Source organism: Rhineura floridana, chromosome 1 (assembly GCF_030035675.1).
Source record: "Rhineura floridana isolate rRhiFlo1 chromosome 1, rRhiFlo1.hap2, whole genome shotgun sequence".
Taxonomy (NCBI): domain Eukaryota; kingdom Metazoa; phylum Chordata; class Lepidosauria; order Squamata; family Rhineuridae; genus Rhineura; species Rhineura floridana.
The window spans coordinates 125,469,489-125,489,628 of record NC_084480.1 but is presented as its reverse complement, the minus strand read 5'-3'; the positions used below and the strand labels follow the sequence as shown (position 1 = coordinate 125,489,628).

At 42.4% G+C, this 20,140-nt stretch overlaps 3 long non-coding RNA genes across 4 annotated transcripts in view; 2 read left to right on the top strand and 1 right to left on the bottom strand.

The window, feature by feature from the left end:
* LOC133387217 (uncharacterized) overlaps positions 1-19,939 on the top strand; it is a 115,405-nt gene extending 95,466 nt beyond the window's left edge. For both annotated transcript variants that reach the window (XR_009763417.1, XR_009763418.1), the window contains 2 exons: positions 14,807-14,929; positions 15,641-19,939. This is a non-coding gene — a long non-coding RNA (uncharacterized LOC133387217). The remainder of the gene's footprint in view (positions 1-14,806; positions 14,930-15,640) is intronic.
* LOC133387222 (uncharacterized) lies at positions 1,829-13,790 on the bottom strand. Its single transcript, XR_009763419.1, has 5 exons — positions 13,703-13,790; positions 11,324-11,471; positions 5,642-5,785; positions 3,642-3,785; positions 1,829-1,906 (listed from the first exon to the last, which is right to left on the bottom strand). It is a non-coding gene; the product is annotated as an uncharacterized LOC133387222 (long non-coding RNA).
* LOC133387223 (uncharacterized) lies at positions 6,225-12,156 on the top strand. Its single transcript, XR_009763420.1, has 4 exons — positions 6,225-6,300; positions 9,495-9,573; positions 11,364-11,444; positions 12,032-12,156. It is a non-coding gene; the product is annotated as an uncharacterized LOC133387223 (long non-coding RNA).
* Positions 19,940-20,140: the final 201 nt, after the last annotated feature.

Below are 20,140 nucleotides of genomic sequence, written 5' to 3'. Positions count from 1 at the left end.
CTCCAGCCCATGAGAATGCTGGCACCAAAAGGTCTGGGTCCTCCAGGCCAAAGGGCAACAACATCCTCTGCATCTGTGGACCCAGAATGGTCATGCAACTTGAGAGCGAAGAGTCGCCTTGAGAGCAAACAACTCCTGAACCAACTTCTTTCCCAGCAGCTGTGGTTAGGGTGTGGCCTAGGAAGCTAGAGTATATAACTTTAATAAAAAGTTCAATTGCTGGAAATAACATGGGATTATGGATTCTTGCTCCTGAACTTTGTTGGCACGCCTTGCTGTAGCTTGTTTGGCCTCCCAGTGATACTGACCTTGGATGGCTGCCTGACTTTGCCTTTGGATTACACTCTGCGCCTGAACTAAGTTCCTGTGGTTGACCTTGATTTGTTTGAACTGTGCTGCAACATCAATCTTGTTCTCTTTTGTGAGTGTTTTGGGTAGGAGGCTTAGGCCTCCTGGGCCTAGGATCCTCGCCCTAGAGGGCTCCTGCCTGTGTGTGACATGAGCTGCCTTGTTCTGAGGGAGTATATCTAGGGACAGCAGGCTGGGAAGAATAAAGCAGCCAATCGCATAGGGTTCTCCCCCTTTCAAAGACAGATTTTGCTCAAACACTACATGGACACGGAAGCATTCATTATTTGTTTTGATGAATCTCAGTAGTGCTAGCTGAAGGCCTTCTGCTTTCCCTCAGTGACATGAAGTGGATTCAGCTGAAGGCTCCTGACTAGATAATATTAACTACTGCTGGAGTGTCTACTTTCTAGTGGGATTTACTAGTGCATTTGTCTTAATTATTAATGTAAATGCCTACTGAAGAATACATCTTTTATTAACCATGAGAAACTTGGGAATTCCTTTGGCAGCTCTTCATTCATTACAGATTCTCAGAATAACTTTTCATTAAAATATACATTTATTTTTATTTTTGAAAACAATGTTTTCAAATTTTTGCCCACCCCTTTTTATGGGGAAAGAATCTGCGAAGGATATCTGTAAAGAGAGCATGGATGCAAAGTGGTGTAGATCAGTGGCTCAAAACTCAAAGCACTCTGGGGACCCCATTACATTTTTATTTAACTTGCAAGGGCTGCTACAATGATATGTTAAACAAGGCGGAAAATGTTGATCCATTTTTAACCCATTCTCTACTATCCCTTTCTCTTTTACTCCTCACATTCTGGTTTTCACATCTGCATCTCAGCCACCTCTCAGGTTGGTCTGCTCATCATCTAAACTTTGAGAAGAGATGTGCTGGATCAGATCAAAGGTTCTTCTAGTTGACTCTAGTCCAAGCATCCTGTTACCAACAGTGCTGAGCCAGAGACCTCACTGTAGTCCATAAATAGAGTGTGAAGGCCATCAATATTTTTGTTGTTAAATATTGTAAAATATGTATAAATAAAGCCTCCCCTGTTGTTTATCACTAGCTTCAGGTGGAGCTCCCTGGGACACTGCCTTGAAACATGGAAGTGCTATGTAGTGATCATGACAATTAATGAAGCAGTCCTCTATACATTAGGGATGGGAGAGAATGTCCACTAAATCGGACTTAGTACTGGATTTTGACATAATCTGACAATTTGCTGTCTTTTCAGATGGGCACTGATTTCTTACAGTGGGTCACGGCTGTCACCAGCATATTTTTTTTAAAAAAAATCCACTCCGAATGTTATGTTATTGTCTTCATAATTGTCTTTCCTCTAAGCTGATGCATTCTTAACTGCTGTCTAGGTGACAATGATCACCATTTATATCCATTAACCTCCCTCCTATTTTAGGTGATTATCTGCCCAATTGATATGTAAATAGGAAAAAAAGGTGGAACAGCATTGGCATTTTCATAACCATTTTAATTAAAAATTATGGGGGGTTTTGCTTAAAAACATCAGCGGATCAGCAATTGCAAAAGCTAATGGGAACAAAAAAAGGATGGATCGTCAATGAACGTCAGACTCTCAGAATTCAAGCAGATCAGAACTAGCAGCAAACCCCATCCCTACCATACATCTACTACTTTTTTTAAAAGCATATTTGATATCCAAGCTAAATGCAATATCATAATAAGTGATAAAAGTTCCCATGATTTCCACCACCCCTGAGGTAAAAGCAACCACGAGGTCCCAAATTAGATTGGGGAATTCAGAAATTATCTGAATTTCCCATGACCACCACTCAAACACCTATGAGAGAAAGTATAGAGATATAAAATGGATCTCCTGATGTCACATCTAGATTGCCCTTAAGCCATCGCCACATTTTGCGACATTAGAATTCCATGGAATTAATTGTGTGGTGGTATGTGAAGAAGTGCCTTCTTTTCTCTGTCCCACATGTAGAGTGTGTAAATTTCTTTTAAGTGATTGACTGGTTGTCCTAGGTTGGAAAAACAAGCAATAACTCCATTATGCACCTTTGAATCCTGGGAGAGAAGGAAGAAACAGTGGTCCACTTTGGGCATAATGCTAAGACAAACCATGAAAACAAGCAAATGTGTGAGTTCCTAAAGGGACAACTGCTGTTGCTGTACTTCTCCCTTGTTCCTGCTGTTGCCAAGCTACAAGTGGCTAAGCCATGGTTTGTCTTAGCATTATGTCTGAACCTAAGCTTATAGTTTCTCTCCTGTAGAAGGGAAGCTTGCTTACAGCTCATGGTTTGTCTGGAGCACTACAAACCACAAGTCAGTGGTGGCCCCCGAATTATGGAACGCCCTCCCTGACGAGATACGCCTGGCGCCTTCTTTGTTATCTTTTCGGCGCCAGGTAAAGACCTACCTCTTTGCCCAGGCATTTTAATTTTAATTTTAATTTTATTTTATCTTTGTTTTAACCTTGCTTTTAAAATGTTTTTATAGTTGTATTGTACCCACATTCATCTGTATTTAATGTGGTTTTATTCTGTTGTACACCGCCCTGAGAGCTTGTCGCTAAAGGGCGGTTTAAAAGTACAATAAATAAAATAAATAAATAAGTTCAGGTTCAAACGTAACTCTAGCCCAAGCCACAGCAGCAGGAGAACTACAGCAGCCACAGTCTTTGCTCCAGGAACCCACACATTTCCTGTTCATGCTGAGCCATGGTTTGTTGTCTTAGCATTACACATGACTAGGTTCAGAGGCATTCTCCCATCTTCATCGTCCTTGGTGGTGGGCATAAGCGGGCCACACATGTTCTTACAAAGAGGTAGGAATGGGCCACAAAATAATAGATATTCAAAATTTCCCCAGGAAAATGAAGGGCATAAATGGTCTGCCCAGAAACCGCAATCAATCTACAAGGATTACATTGTACAGACCTGCTGTAGATTATTTCTTGTGACATACAACTGGCATAAAACAGAGCATTAACCTAGAGAGCATAGCAATCACTTTCTATAAACCTTTAATGGCTACAAGGACACTATTACGTTAAGCGTTCCCAATAGTCAGCTGCACCTTTAATTATGTATTCAATGGCAGGGAAGGATTCAACTTTGTAGGCTGGAACAATATAAAGTATAAAGACTACAGATAAATCCATCATGTAAATATCAGTATTTAGCTTTCAACAAGTGGCGTTATTTTCCTGTTTTATGTTGCATGATACAGCAGCTGAAACAGAATTTGAGTTACCATATATTATGTTTGCTTTAGATAGACAGATACTTACACTGATGATATGCAGAATATGTGCATTTAGCTTTGTCCTAAATGTGAATTTAGCTTTGTCCTAAAGTATTGTTTTGAGGGTTGATCAGTGTCTAGAGAACTTCAGTTCACTTTGATGGGAATTGGATTGACTTGCTCAGGTGCCCTGTAAATTACCAGTTAAATCAAAGAAAGAGATTGTTCATAAGCTCTAATGATGCATGATCAGAGATATGGTCTTCCAACTCCATGTGATGAGTAGAAAATTTAAATCTGTTTAAAAACATTTTTGAGACTGTAGAAAGCCATTGTGTATTGCCCTGGTCACCAAGAAGATGGCATAGCAGGAATGGGAACCCTTTTTCAGCTCCAGGGCCACATTCCCTTCTGGGAAGCCTTTGAGGGCCAAGTGCCACTGGTGGGTGGAACCAGGGGCAAAATAACAGCAACAAATATACTTTTTACCACATACAGTAGGCTAGTTTCCTCTCTCTCTCTCTCTCTCTCTCTCTCTCTCTCTCTCTGGGTGAAGGAGAGAGAATGGTTCAAGGACACATTCCAGCCAGGCAAAAACACTCAGGTGACTGTGAAGCAGTGTCTGTGAGGGGTGTGGTCTGGAGAGAGTTCTGAGGGCCAGAAAAGTTTCCACCTCTGCAGTATAGCACCACCTATGGTGGGAGGTCTACAAAGACCACCGCCAATTTGTGTGTGTGTTAGTAATAATAGCTGAGTGGGACTTGAGCACCATTACCAAGCCCAGCCTTGTTTTGCAGTGCTCCTACAGTCCCTCTTGCCCAATACTCTGGGCCAAGCAGGGAGTTTGGAGCTGTGTATCAAAGGACTAATAAGGTGGCTTGGCCAGTGCTGTCACAAGACCTTGAGCAGCATAGGCTAGGAAAGGAGGAGGAAACCTTTCTCCTGGGCAACAAGAAGCCCAGTCATGGGAGGAGTCAACACACTCCCTTTCCACCACCCATGCTATTGGTTTTACAAACTTTACACGCCCCTGTGGATGGCGGCAGTGCCATTCCATCAGTTTCACAAGAGAGCAGAGACAGCCTTTGCTTCCACAAGGTTCCTGGGAGTATGTTGCAGTGGCATCCCATTTCACTCTAGGATATTTTGATGCCACATTCTGAGCTCCCCAAACTACTCAGCAAGGGTGTGAAACTGCTTGGGTTTTGTTTGTTTGTTTGTTTTTACTGACTCTGAGACTTCAGTACCAACAAAAAGCCTAGCAACAACATTCCAGGCTAGGCTTTTTGATGGCGTGCAAGTCTCACTCTGGTACTAAGGGAGAGGAACTAAATTCCATACATTCCATATACAGCAAGTTTGCCATCTCCCTTTCTCTTCCCCCCAAAGCAAAAGCAACAAGTTTCCAGTTTTTCCAGGAAATCATGTGTCCACTTGCTCTATGCCGGAGCCGATGTGGCATGGCAGCAGAGCACACCACTAGGAAATATCACATAACATGTTGGGACGCACATGCACACACTTCCAAAATTGAATGGTCCTACTTTGAAATGGCCACACCTTTGGAGTTTATCATTACTGGTCTTCAGTAAGGAAAATGCTGCATTAATAAGGGGATGGGATTGGGACATGTACACCTCAAGCACTACATCATATGGATGCCTCCCTCCCCCCAAGGAAAAACACAGTGCCTGGGACACTGCTAACAAGCAGTAAATAGCTGGTGTGGAAGGGCCTGGTGCCTCAAGAAAGACAAGTCCTAGAGTTACTGCTAGCATTTCCTATATACAGGCAAGAGGGGCCAACAAGGTGTGGCAGCTGGCTGGCAGCAGGAAGGAGAAGTGAGCATCATCTTAATCAAGGTTATGGGGGGTGCGGGAGAGAGGATATGTACCACTGCGCTTAGATATTCAGGTATAATTGTATAAATGTAGTTTGGGTTTTTTTAAGTCCCACACATTTCTGGGTAAATGATTATGAGTATTTTTTTTCGTTTCAGTGTTCAAGTCAAAAATAATGATTTCAGCAGGGGAGAAAACTACTCACCTTTCTCTATTTAATTTCCTCTTCAATGCCATTGTTTCACCTGGTAGCTGGTGTTTTCTCCTTCCTTGATTAGTAATTACCCCCTTTCATTTGGCCTATGAAATTTGGCTGTGTAATAATGTTGCTGAAGGCAATGGAAGTCAACTAAGTAAGAAAACAATATATATAAAAAGGGGGTATAAAAAATGGCCAAAAAGGGAGGTATTATTCGACACTGCTAAAAATGTTTCTGAAAAACAGTAAGTCCTTCCAGCCCACCTCTATTATAACCATTTACTTTCCAATGCACAGATAAACTGAGAAACTGTACTTGTATTTTTGCTGGTATGTAGACAACCAAATCCCCATTTTTCCATCTTTGATTCTATACTGAAGGCCACTTACCAGTTTAATGAGCTGGATTTGGGTATATGCATATTCAGTGGCAAAATACATGTATGTTCCCTGTCAAATTTTGAAAGGTGCATGTGTGTATTCTCTTTCTACTGCTATTTGCCCTTGAAGGTGTTTGCAATTAACAGCACCTGGAGGAACAAATAGCAGGTGGGAGGGAAGCTTTTTGACAGGGGAGAAAAAAGCAAGAAGGAAAGGGTGAGCTGGCTCCTGTGGTCCTCATCGGGTTTGGAGCCCCATGGAAAAAAGGAAGTAGCCATCCCAAAGTATGCTTTTTCAGAAGTGTGCTTCATGTGCCTTGTAGTTTGACCCTTAGCTTGTGCCTGTTTGAAAAATGTGAAAAGCAGAGCTAGAAATTTGACTTAAGTAAAAAAACTAAAGCAGAATAAGATTTATAATTTCAGTTATAAACCTTATTCTGTAATCATATGTACCAGCAAAATGTTTCTACTAGTGCTGTGAGAAAAGCCTTAAGAGAGAGTGCTGTGCCTTCTTGACTGGGAGATTGAGAACTTGTAACTTTCATGCTTTCATTCATCTAAGTTTTACATAATTTTGTTCAGATTTGCATAAGTCCATTTTATTTTAATGTGTGTTAAAAGAGGGACAATATTTACTTTTTAAAGGGGCCTGTTGTGATCTGCCAGGCAAATTTGACATTTTAAGTTTGTTTGCACTTTAGGTTATTTGGGTCTGAGTTAACTTCTATTGATGTTACCTTGTGTTACTTTCATACTGTCAAATGTTGGCTTTGTGATGGCCAGACGAAGAGATACAACTAAAGAAATCTGATCTGATCAAGTGCTGTGCTGAAATCTGTCCTCCAGTTCCTTGAAAGTGTTCTTATGCTGTGAAAGCAACGCCTATTCTTCTGCTGCTTCTTTGGGGCACTTGAGAATTTCTTCAGAATTTCAGTTGGTGTGGGCTTTTGAGCTTACCTTATTGTTACAAGGTGGCCAAGGATGGTGTATATATTTCTTTCCAGTTTTCATTTTTTTTCTGCAGCATCCTGCAGCCTCCCTGGCTGCCTGCACTTCCTGATCTGGAAAAACCCATAGGAGGAGCTACTTTGTGATATCTTCCCATGGGCTTTGATTGAAGAGCGGGCACCCAAGCAAGGCTGCAGAGTGCAGACCACTAGATAGAAGATTTGTAGAATAAAAGAAAGGGCACCCACACAAACACCCCCTCAGATACCTCAAAAGTAGGGTGTGCATCAAATGCCCTGTACCCCACGCATGAGAATATTGACATTTTCTCTCCACTTTGATAGTTCCTGAATACAATTTCTTTTCTCACTAATTGATGGAATATGGTTGGGGGGAAAAACACAGAAGGAAATGTTTGGCACAGCACTAGTTTCCACCCCTGACAAGGAGCCACTGAGGCCAAGTCCATTAACACTCAGACAACCTTCCTTGTTTGATATGCTCACACAGTACCTCTCTATTCCGGGATCCTTGTATATTTGTTAAATGCTTGCCTTGTTTTGTGATTCACTGTATGGTCAGCATATTAGGGAAGCTCTGGTCCTGACTCATAAGCTTCAAAAAGACCCAAGGGTTTATACCTTCATCACAGCTCATTTATATCGGTGACTCATTGTAGTTCACCTAAAAGCCAGAACACTTTCCTTCATCTCTTCTTTTCATCTTTTCATGCCATATATCAAAACCTGGTTGAAATTTTGGTTGTCATCTCCCCAGAACAATATGCCTAACTTTTTTTTTGCTGTTCTTTCATTGATTGTTTAAATAATGGGTCATCTTGAGATTATGACCGCTTAACTCACATTAATATAATTTGACAGGTTACGTCAGCCTTTCCCAACTGGTGTGCCTCCAGATGTTGTTGGACCACAACTCCCATCAGCCTCGGCCATTGGCAACGCTGGCTGAGGCTGATGGGAGTTGTGGTCCAACAACATCTGGAGGTACACTGGTTGGGAAAGGCTGGGTTACGTGTTCAGAGTCCGAACTGATTTGAAAGCAAGGGGAAAGATGCCTTAGCACAGGAATGGGGGAAACCTGCAGCCCTGTGGCTGTTGCTGGGCTACAGTTGCCCATCACCCCTTACCATTGACCAAGCTGGCTGGAGCTGGTGGGACTGGACTGCAGTCCAACAACAACTGGAGGAACACAGATTCCTCATCCTGCCCTTGAAGCTAGTTAATTAGGGGCCTCTTGTTTCATTGTGGGGCTTAAGAATACCATACCTGTTTGCTATTTGCATTATGAATATGTTGCAAACATCAGCTTTCCAGAAAAGAGTCCTGGGTATATGGCAAAATAAATCAGTGTTGTGGCATGCTTCCCAGTGAGAAGTCCCAGGAACAGTGCTACCTTGGATTAGCTTCCTTTGGAGGAGAGATTCCTGGAGACTGATTGCACCGTGCAATATTTGGCTTATTTACAAATATACAAACAAAGCATAGGTAGAAGTGGGCAGCATAAGCATTCCTAGCAAGCACCCAGTCTGCTACCCAACGTCATATCTTCAGTGAGGAGCACTCAGGATCCCCAGATGCTCTCTATTTAGCCTTTGGCTAACACTCTCCCTCTCTGCTTCTGTCGTGTCTCTCCATGACTTCCTAAACTGCTTGTTTTGTTTCTCTTCACACATGCACTCAGACCCCTCATCTTAGTCCAGGGGCACATTCCCTCTGGGATACTCTGTCAGGGGGCCATATGCCCATGGTAGATGAAGCTGGAGGCAAATGTGGGTGGGGCCATGGCCAAAAAAAGATGGTGTACCCCTTTTTTTCTCTATGCCACCTCCTTTCCACCCAGGGGGCCAGATGTGGCCCTTTGGAAGCATGTTCTCCATCCCTCCCTTCTGTTTCACGCCAATGGACCTCCCAACTATTGGCTCCCATTCAGAAAACACCAGTTGCACATCTGGAGCTATTAACATTTTTTTGGAATATATTTAACAGATATGGGTCTTGGGCACAATCCATAGTAATAATCCCATCTTCAGTGATCAGACAGTAATCTCACAACAGCATTTCAATGTTTTGGTGGGGAGGAAACCTGCATTAATTGGATGCACAATAGCTGGGGTCTGCACAACTCAATAGTTACTTGATACCCTTTGGAACTCCCTCCCATTGCACATCAGACAGGCACTCTCTCTATTCTCTTTGGCACCTATTGGAGATGTTTCTCTTTCAACGAGCCTTTTAAAATCCTTATCCCAATCAGTATTTGTCTTGGATTTGAATAGGTTTTATTTTTGTGCTGTTGTTTTAAATTGTTTTTAGATGTATAAATATAATATAGCTAATTTATAATTGTTTTTACATATGCAATTGTTTTAACTGTTTATATATATGTCATTGTTCCATATATGTCATTATATTGTAAATCACTTTGGGATGCCTCATGGGAAACAACTCACAACTGAAATTAATGATGATGATATAGGCAGTACAATAATGTTGGAATTTAATTGTTGACAGACTATTTGGAAAAACTTGCAAAGGAAGGAATGCATCCCCCTTTCTTACCCCATCTTCAAACAACCTGTTCTGGGACAAAGTAAGTTTATCCCACTCTAATGATTGCCCCACTTTGTAGCCTGTTTCTTTCCCTCCCTCCCTTCAATTATGGAAAAGGGGGAACTGTGATTAGGTAAGCCTGGGGAATCTTTGGCCATTGAACTATGGTTGGACTACAGTTCCCATCATCCTTGATTATTGGCCATGCTGGCTGGGGCTGATGGGAGTTGGAGTCTAACAACATCTGGAGAGCCACAAGTTCCCCACCCCTGCCTTATGGGGCTAACAAAAAACACCCTCTGCTTGAAAGAAATGGACTTTGGGGCAATTTTTTGCCCAGGTGGCTATATAGCTTCAGTCAGATTTAGTAACAAGGGGAAATTGCTGAGATCTCTCCTTCCCAAATCCTCCTGGCTCATGCACAGGATTACAACATGCATGCTTCCCAGTGGGAGCGTGATGCAATGCAACAATGCTCAGTGATAATCTGGATCCGCATGGGGACCCAACCCACTGCATGGATATCTGCAGAAGGGTTAAGCTAGCCATCGGGGAGAGGGGGGAGAGGTGGAGAGAAGTTGCTCATCCCTAGAATTACTTAACTAGTCATGAATATTTGTGCGCACACAAGTATGAAGTCATAGATTACTTATTTATTTACGTACAACATTTGTATACCACCCTATAACTAGAGTTCTCTGGGCAGCTTACAATGAGAATGTTCTGTGTGTGCGTGTGCGCTATGTGGCTTCAAGTCGATTACAACTTATGATGACCCTATGAATCAGTGACCTCCAGTAGCATCTCTCTTAAACCACCCTGTTCAGATCTTGTAAATTCAGGCCTGTGGCTTCCCGTATGGAATCAATCCATCTCTTGTTTGGCCTTCCTCTTTTTCTACTCCCTTCTGTTTTTCCAAGCATTATTGTCTTTTCTAGTGAATCCTTATGTGTCCAAAGTATGATAATCTCAGTTTCATCATTTTAGCTTCTAATCGTAGTTCTGGTTTAATTTGTGCTAACACCCAATTATTTGTCTTTTTCGTGGTCTATAGTATCCGTAAAACTCTCCTTCCACACCACCTTTCAAATGAGTTTATTTTTCTCTTATCCACTTTTTTCACTGTCCATCTTTCACATCCATACATAGAGATTGGGAATACCATGGTCTGAATGATGCTGACTTTGGTGTTCTGTGATACATCTTCGCATTTGAGGATCTTTTCTAGTTCTCTCATAGCTGCCCTCTACAGTCCTAGCTTTCTTCTGATTTCTTGACTATTGTCTCCATTTTGGTTAATGACTGTGCCAAGGTATTGATAATCCTTGACAAGTTGAATGTCCTCATTATCAACTTTGAAGTTACATAAATCTTCTGTTATTACTCTAGTCTTCTTGACATTCATCTGTAGTCCTGCTTTTGTGCTTTCCTCTTTAACTTTTATCAGCATTCGTTTCAGATTATTACTGGTTTCTGCTAGTTGTATGGTATCGTCTGCATATCTTAAATTATTAATATTCCCCCCTCCAATTTTCACACCTCCTTCATTTTGGTCCAATCCCACTTTCCATATGATATATTAGAATGCAATAAAAATAATCAAAATACTAATACAGCATAAAATTAGATGGCACTCAGAAATCTGTTCAAACCACATGATGAGAGAACATAGATAGCAAGGTGGATTGGTGAACAAACCAGCCTTGGATTCTCTGCGATTGGAGGCAAGAGATGATGGCTCAGAATAACAGCTTTGAATTAAGAATGGGCTGGCATTATTTGTTACCTACCAAACTGAATGCACTGCTACTCATATTGTGTGGTTGCCAGGGTTTTTGCAGCTCCATGAATACATCAGAAGAGGAGGTCTATCCAGTTTTTGGATTATCACAATACAGGGATCTTGGCATGGTAAGTCAATAATGGAACAGAGTTAGCCTAGGTTAGAAAGAGAAAAAATGGAAGGGTTGGTCTCTTAACTAATGACGTGGGCCCTGCCTTAATTTCTCTTGCACTCCCACCTTTTCAAAAAGCCAAACTCAAACATGTAGATTGAGGGATAAGGGTGGAGTCAGCTGAGAATGAATTTGAAGATAATTGTCTCTTTCCACCCCCATTCCCATCTCCGTATCATCCAGCTATTCTTTCCAGAAACAACTTTAGGTATAGGAACAGAGGAAGCAGCCTTATACTGAGTTGCTCCATCTAGCTCTGTACTGTCTATACCTCTCCAAGGTTTCAGGCAGGAGTCTCTCCCAGCTCTGCTAGGAGACAACGGGGATGAAACTTGGGACCTTCTGCATGCAAGGCAGGTGCTCTACCACTGAGCTACAACTCTTCCTCCAGGTATTTCTGCCTGGTTGCATTCAAAAGTGCCCCCAAACAGGGGATGCTAATTTCTCGACATTCTGAGGTATTAGGACATCTGTGCAAAGAATGATAATAATAAAGACTATATTTTCATAATATGTACTATATATAATGTCTATATTACATAGGATGCACTAAGGGAACATGTTCTTGAAACACCACTCATTCCCACCTACCCCAAGTCAAGCTGAAATCAAAATGCATCTTCTGAGGCTGAAGGAATCATCTTTCACTAAAGCATTCTAACTGCAGACAGGTTGCGGCAGGCAAAGCTGAAGAGGGACTTAAAGAAGCTCTAAAGGAGCTGGTAAATGTGACATGAGGGTTGGTTTCTTCTTTGGATTTTGTTTGAGAAGATTACTAGATGAGCACCATTCCTTAACCTTCCACTAAACTTTCTTCGGTCTGTGGCAAGAATATGCTCCTTCTTGCTCACTGAATTTACCATCAATGTCTGCTTTCACACATGACATTTTTTTCCTGAGCTAAGATTAGCTTTGTGAAGGGAAGAGTAAACAATGCATGCACATAGTCTATACTACTACTTTCCAGCAAAGGTTTATAGCTCTCCTGAAGACCAAAACCACAAAGATATAATGAAATTTGAAACATGCAGTGTGCCTCTGAATACCAGTTGATGGGAAACGTGAGCATAAGAACATGAGAATATAGCATACAAAGAGCCCTGCTGACTAGAGGCCTTTCTTGTCCACTATCCTGTTCTCAGAGTGGCCAGCAAGATGGCTACAGGAAGCCCACAAACATCACTTTCTCCATTTGCGATTCCCAGCAATTATATGAGGTAATAGGTTCTGCTTGTGGGCTTCCCATAATTATCTAGTCGATGCTGGACTAGATAGGCCTTTGGTCTGATCTAGCAAGGCTCTTCTTATATCCTTAGTGTTTTTAAGCCGTCCAAGTTGTGGAAAACTCAGAAGATAGAAGCAATCTTTGTCGTAAAAATGCATGGTACGGGTGTCCAGCAAAGGCAGAGTAGTGGTCACCAGCAGCAACCTGGTAACTGAATTTGTGAAGCCCTAAATATGCCTTTTCATGAGTTCGTTAAGCTTCAGAATAGGGTTGGCTACCCCATGGGCCATATTTACCTCCCTAAGAATCCCCCCCCCCCTCAAAGCCTTTGTAAAAACAAAATGTAAAAATTAAGTAACAATAATTTACAAAGACTGCTCCTACGGTTCTCCCACTGTTAAACAATGGTGTAAAACTTTTTTGTAATCTCCCAATGCCCCTCAAAAAAGTTTTCTTTTTTTAAAGAGTTGTATTCAATGTAGCACTATGGCAAGGCAATTGTTCCATGAGTGCAAGGATTTCTCCTTATGCAACAAAATGTTTTTTCTCTCTCCTCCTCCCATGTATCCCACAGAATCTGTTCTGTGGGTTCCCCCAACCCTCCAGAGCAGATATGGGAATGGTGCAAGAAAGGGGCAACCTTGTTGCACTAGTGCTAACTCTAGTGCTAGTGCAAAATGTTAGTTGAATAACACCCAATACCTATTAACTAGTCTCATAAGTGCCCTGCTGTGTTACTATGACACCAGAAGGTATCCTCCCCCATTTGCCCATTCAAGAAATATATTTCTGTCGATTTAAAATATGAAAATTATCTTAAAAAATAATGTACTAACTGCTTGTACTGCCCAGGCCAGGTTGTAATGCCCAGGGGCAAGGTTCTTTGCAGATCTGGATACAATAACACAGAGGGGGTGAAAAGTCTCAGGCTTATTAACTACTAATCAATGCATAGAGATACAGAAAGTGAACCAATCAATCTTACATACCTTCTGCTGTTGGGGAACCCTTCAGAATGACAATGAATGGACCTCTGCAGGAGTTTGGGTACACAGCACACTGTCCTAGAATCTTGGGTCTACAATGAGTTCCAACATGGGACAATTTTGCATTTTATACTCTTAAATGCTAATGGGCTACACCTGCTGTTTGGGTTATTGTGACCATTTTATGTTAATTTGTGGAAAGTAGCTAAGATCTGTAACTGACTAGTGATTTTCTCCACTTTCAAACACCAGGTGCAGAACATGAGACAATGAGCTTATCTCTGAGTCAAGTGGTCTATATTAAAGGTAGACATTAAAATGAGATACTCCCTAGTTGTTGACCTTATTCTCCCAACTCTCACATCACTGTAGTCATAAGACACGTGTTATCCAGCACAGTCTCTCACGCCGAGTGCTGAGCTTGCAGCTCACAGCATAGCACTGTGAAGAACTGCAGGAAAGCTAATTCAGCTGCTTAACGAAATCATTCTACTTACTAGCTCTGGTTAACAATATAAGCTTCATATGATTTCTACTAAGCATGGGTTCAAGCCTCTAAATACACTAAAACTAGGCATGCTATAGGAAACATTGCATATGTCACTTATATGGCAATAAACCAGTCAGAGATTAACCAATTATACACCTTGTGGCCCAGAAAGGATCTCTAGGCATGCAAGGAACAAGTGTGATGCACCAACCTAGACCCCCTCAAAGTACAATGATCTTCTAGATTTATGGCACTACACTGCTCCAATGAGGCTGCTTTTATACTGCACTTTATTCTGTTATTCTGATTATTTCTTACCTGGTAATTTGATATTTCACACAACATAAAAGCTACTTCCAGAAATCTAGTGGAAAATAATGGATGTTTAGTGTTCAATTCCATGATAAATGATTCCAGAAAGAATCCATTTGTAAGCTGGGGAACCAAGAAAATCATGGAAGCTTTGTGCTAGCTGCTCACATGACAGGCATCCTGGCATGCAATGTGTTCCCATCCTTTAGGCATGCATCAATTATTTTTTGTCTGATGAAAAAATTACTGATATTCTGGTGCAGGCACGGATAACAGCTTCCCCTTCCTCCTTTTCCCACATACAGCCTTTTTTCCAGACACCCCACATAATACTGTCAAATGCTAAAAGGAAAAGGGTTGCATGGTGAAAGGACGATAACTTAGACCTCCTACACAGTGAGAAACTACAGTGCACATGTGTATAACAGGTGAGAGATGAAAACAAGATGTATGTTGCAGCAGTGTGAAAGACATTTGTGGAAAATGCTGGTATATAAGCCAAAAAAGCATGGCTCCTTAATGCAACAGGACCTGCAATGTGAAAGGAATTTTAGAAGTTGGGACAGAAGTGCTACCATATTAATCTGCAAAACTGATGCAATAAGCCCCATATGTAAAAGCAGCCTAGTCCCTTGCTGCAATGTAAAAAAAAAATTGTACCCCCCACATATTTCCTTTTTTTAAAAAAATGCACGTTTTTTGTGATAGCTTGTTTTGTGATATTTTGTGATGTTATTTATTGGTACAGTTGTAGTTTTTTTATTATTATTACATTCCGAATTGTTTTTATTATATTGTTTTGTTCTTGCTATGGAAGCTGCTTTGAGGTTACTTGGTGATGAAAAGCGGCATACAAATATAATAAATAAATAAATAAATAAATAAATAAATTTTGGTCACACCCACTTTTACACTTCTGCCACCCCCACTTTGACATGTGCTCCCCAGAGGGGTCAATAAGGCCCTCATCCCAAAATGGTTAGCTGCTCCTGCTTTAGAATAATGTGAATTTATAATTTTGTGGCTGTCCTTATAGCAGGTTTGTGGCTTATTCTCGTAAGCTTCCCTGATGGTCCCTTTGGCCTTCAAGTGGTTTTTCAAATGCATTTAATATTAATAATTATTCCTGCCTCTTTTAGAAAATTCCAGGATATCCAAGACAGAAAAGCCAAATACTGTACAACTACATTTTTCTTGAATTGTAATTAAGAAGCAGTCTGGGATCCAAAGGAGTGAGATTCTTCCAGAGAACCTGCCATGCTTTCTTTGTTCTTGCCATAGCAGCTGCCTCTGTTGAAACAGAAACCACATCCTATGCACTTACCAGTTTGGACCAGGCCTGATTTGGTTGTCATCAGACTAAACTCATGTACCAGAATTCCCAAACTCTACAGAAAACACTCTAGCGAATAACTTTTGCTTTTTGCTGTTAAAGTTGTATCGCTCTTTATCATATTTAGGAAGAAGAAAAGAGCATTGCATTTAAGGGTAGCTTGGTCTGTCTCCTGGATGATTGTACTATATATATATATAAATTAATGTTACAAAACTTCAGAAATTTTGTTTCAAGATGTAGCTAAAACAAATATGGCTCCATCCAATCCATTTAACAAGCAGAACTGAGTTTGTTTTTAAAAATGAAAAGAAAAAGCCCATATGGCTAGACAGCTTTTGGAGTTGAAAGAATAAGGAAGGGAAAACAGTTTACTACATTAAATGATATTCCTCAATGTTGGGAAAGGTGTTAATGATCTTGAAAGCTGGGGAGTCATCTTCACCTTCAGTTGTGATCGTGGCAGGCAGGCCCGGCTCCAGGCATGCGGGGCCCCTTGGCCATCAGCTTGCCCTGGCCCCCCGGTGGGTGGTGTGCACGCACGTGTGTATGCACGGATCTCCCATCCCCCCCATGGCTCCCCTACCTGTCTAGTCTTTACCATTGCCCTTAATGAAGATGGCGGCTGTGGTTTCCCTAAGGGGAATGAAGCCTCCGCCGCCATCTTTGTTGATGGCACACGTGCGTGCTGTGGGCGCACATCTCTGCCATCAACTAAGATGGTGTCAGCGGCTTCCTTACCTTAGGGAAGCTGCGGCCGCCATCTTCATTAAGGGCAATGCTAAAAAGCCAGGTGACAGGTAAGTGGGGGGCGTGGGGGGGCGAGGATCGCAGAAGGGGAGCAGAGGGCCCCTCAGGGGCTCCTGTAGCTCCGGGGCCCTCAGGACATTGTCCAACCTGGCCGCCCTTTAGAACTGGCCCTGGTGGCAGGGCAAAGTGGGAGGCTATGGAAGAGTAAAATTCACCAGTGTGCATTCAACTTTTTAAAAAAGTATTTTAGATAAGATATCTTCCCACTAAAACAGGGGTGGGATTGTTATCTCCTCTGCCCCTTGCGTATCAAGTTTGACAGGTGGGCAGGTTTGCCCACCTGTCAATCCCCAGATGTCATAATCTGATAACTTTTATGCCCCATGCATCTTGCAGAGCATTTTGCAAAGTGCTCTGCAAGGCTCTTTTGAGAAGCCCTTTTCAAAGCCCTCCAAAGATAGGGCTTTGAAAGGGTCTTCTCAAGACCCAACAACTAGCTGATCATCATATCCTGCTAAGCAGCTTTCAGAGAACTATCCTGTGCAGTGCTTTGCATAGGGGTTTGAAGGCACTGGCGAGCAACTGATCAACACTGCCTGCAACTTAGTTTTGGCTAAGCTAGGTTTTTACATGCCCCATGCCTGTCATGGCTTGGCTGAAATGGCTCATGGGCCAAATGGGAAGGCCTGGTGGGCCTAATTAGGCCAATGGGTTGGAGGTTCCCCACCCCTGCTCTGGGAGGAACTTGGATGGTTGACTGCCAAGAGGATTGGTCTAGTGAGGAGTTAAGGCCTCCAGGAGCAGTGGAATGTTGAGCATTTGTTGAAAAAGAAAACCAGAGAGGGGGGTAAATAGGCCTGCTTGAGTCTCTTATAGCTTATAATATATTGGAGGAGGGTGTGACTGGCTAGAACAGGAGTGCTTTTTTTAGGAGGGAAGATTATGCTGCAACATTTTGTTGCAGGTCCCAGTTGTATATAGACAAGATGGAATCCAGACAGAGTGAAGTGGCACTGTGTGATCCAGGCCTTACGGTGTCATCAAGGAGCAGCTAGGGTGTCCTTTTAGTTTTTCCTTGTTCCTTCTCCAGAATAAGCAAAATATTGGACCAAAGATGAATCATGTCTCAGCTGGGGCTTGATGGCTTACTCTTTGAATCCTCTAAAGAGTCAGTGTCACATGTTTGGACAATGACTATGTCTTTAAATATTCTCTGCTCTCCTATAACAGGATCTGCAAGGACAATGTTACATTTGTCTAGATGGCAATAACTTCAGAATGGTTTTGTGCAGTACTTCTTAGAGGGAAGGCCTATAGCTCAGTGGGAGAGCATCTGCTTTGCATGCAGAAGGTCTTAGATTCAACCCCCAAAACCTCCAGGTAGGATGGGGATATCTCCTGCCTGAAACCCTAGACAGTGTAGACTGTAGTTGCAAGAGTGTAGATGCAAGAGTGACACTCTTTCCCTCTTCCTCTTTCAGTTCTATGGGCTTTTCAAGGGTCAGATTATTTCTGCTTGAGCCTTCTTTTACTGAGATCCCTTGGAAAAGTGAAGCTGGTGCACACACACTTTCTCTTTTTCTATCTCTTAGGCGAGTGCAGGGCTTATTTGAAGGAGAGAACTGACCAGAGGGGATAGCCAGGGCCAGCTCCAGGCATGTCAGGGCCCTTGGGCATCAGCTTGCCCTGCCCCCCCATGCGTGCACATGCGCACGCATGCACACAGCCCCCCCACCTACCTGTCTGCTGTCTTTTACCATTTATGCCTCCGCTGCCATATTTGTTGATGGCATGTGTGCATGCTGCACGCACGCATCTCTGCCATCAACTAAGATGGCGGCAGGGGCTTCAGTACCTTAGGGAAACCACGGCCGCTATCTTCATTAAGGGCAATGGTAAAAGACAGCAGACAGGTAGGTGGGGGGCATGGGGGGTGTGGATCATGGAAGGGGAGCGGAAGGGCAGCTGAGGGGGCCCCTGTAGCTCCAGGGGCCATCAGGCCAGTGCCCCACCTGGCCGCCCTTTAGAACCGGCCCTGGGGATAGCACCCAAATGTTGACAATGCCTGCTCTACTTGCAAAGAGTTGTTTATTTAATGGACCATTCATAATTTGCTCCACCACTGAAGTTTTTCTACCTCATTCATGGGCCTTTTCAGTGGTGGTTCCCCATTTATAGAATGCTCTCCCCAGGGAGGCACACCAGGCACCATCACTGTCTGTTTTTAGGCACCAGTACCTCTGCTCCCTCTCCTTAAGCATCCTGGGAACTGTAGCCTTCAGAGCCAAGGCCTATTCTCACAACTTTGGCCCATAGCAGCCACTTGAAAAGCAGCGTTCCTGTCTGCGGAAAACCAGCCACATGTGCTTCCACCAATGCATGCAGGATTTGGCTTTTCAGCACATGCTGAGCAAGAGCTTCGCAATGCATACTTGAAAACCAAATCACACATGTGTCAGCCAATGCACTGCAAGAAGCTCTTTGCAGACTAGGATTACCAAGACCCCAACTCAAAATAGACACCTATGCACAGCTATCACACGCCTGAATGGTTGTTATGGGAATAGGTCCTTAGACTACAAAAAATCATGAGAGGTGAAGGAGCAAACGAACAAGTGGTGACAAAGGAACAGCATATTGTATACTTGCCCATTGGTTTTCAGTCTATTTTCCTAGGAGCTATGGGGTTTCTTCCAAGTTTATCAGAGGTTCCTTGGCAAAGATGATCAGTAATTATGACAAATGCCCCCAAAGACAGCTTCTACTCAAAGGCAAGGCCATCCATGCATCAGCTCCCACCAACAGAGATGTCATGTTTTTCTTAAAATATTCTCGCATGTGGAGGCAGGAGCTGGATGCTTTTGAGCATCTGCAGTTTCTTCCACCACCCCCTGGGCATGTGCAGAGTATCAGATGTAAATGAAACTCTCCCTTGCCTGTCCAAAGACTGTCTGGGTGTGCTGGGGAATCTGGTGTCTTGCATCTTGCTCTGAGTCTGCCTGTATATCAAGGGCGTAGGTTCCCGAAATGCTGCCCTTTTTGAGAAGTCACCCTGGTGGAAGACAGCTGGCAGTAAAGATGGCTGGTTGGGAGAGTCTCAGATTCTTCTCTAGGCTACGTCCACACTCTCAGAAGACCAATGCACACATATGTAGTTTTGTCAAATGCGCCCTGCAAAATGATGCCAGCATACCCCCTCAATAGTCCACAGACTAAAACCAGCACATGCTTGCAATCCCTCGTTTTTATAACATGTTATGTTATTAATATTGAAATGTTATGTTATTAATTTGATGTGTTTTAATTGATTGATAGCTTGTTTTCTGATGTTTTCTGATGACTATAAATTGATAATTTTTAGGTAATCAATTGGAGTCATTGTTGTTTTGAAATGATTTGAAATGATTGTTATGTTTTTGAATTGATTGCTATTGATGTTGTCGTTTGCATTTTTGTAAGCCACTTTGAGCGTATTTGTATGGAAAAGTGGCATATAAATTCAAGTAATAAATAATAATAAATAAATAATATTAAGCTAGATGGGCCAATGGTCTGG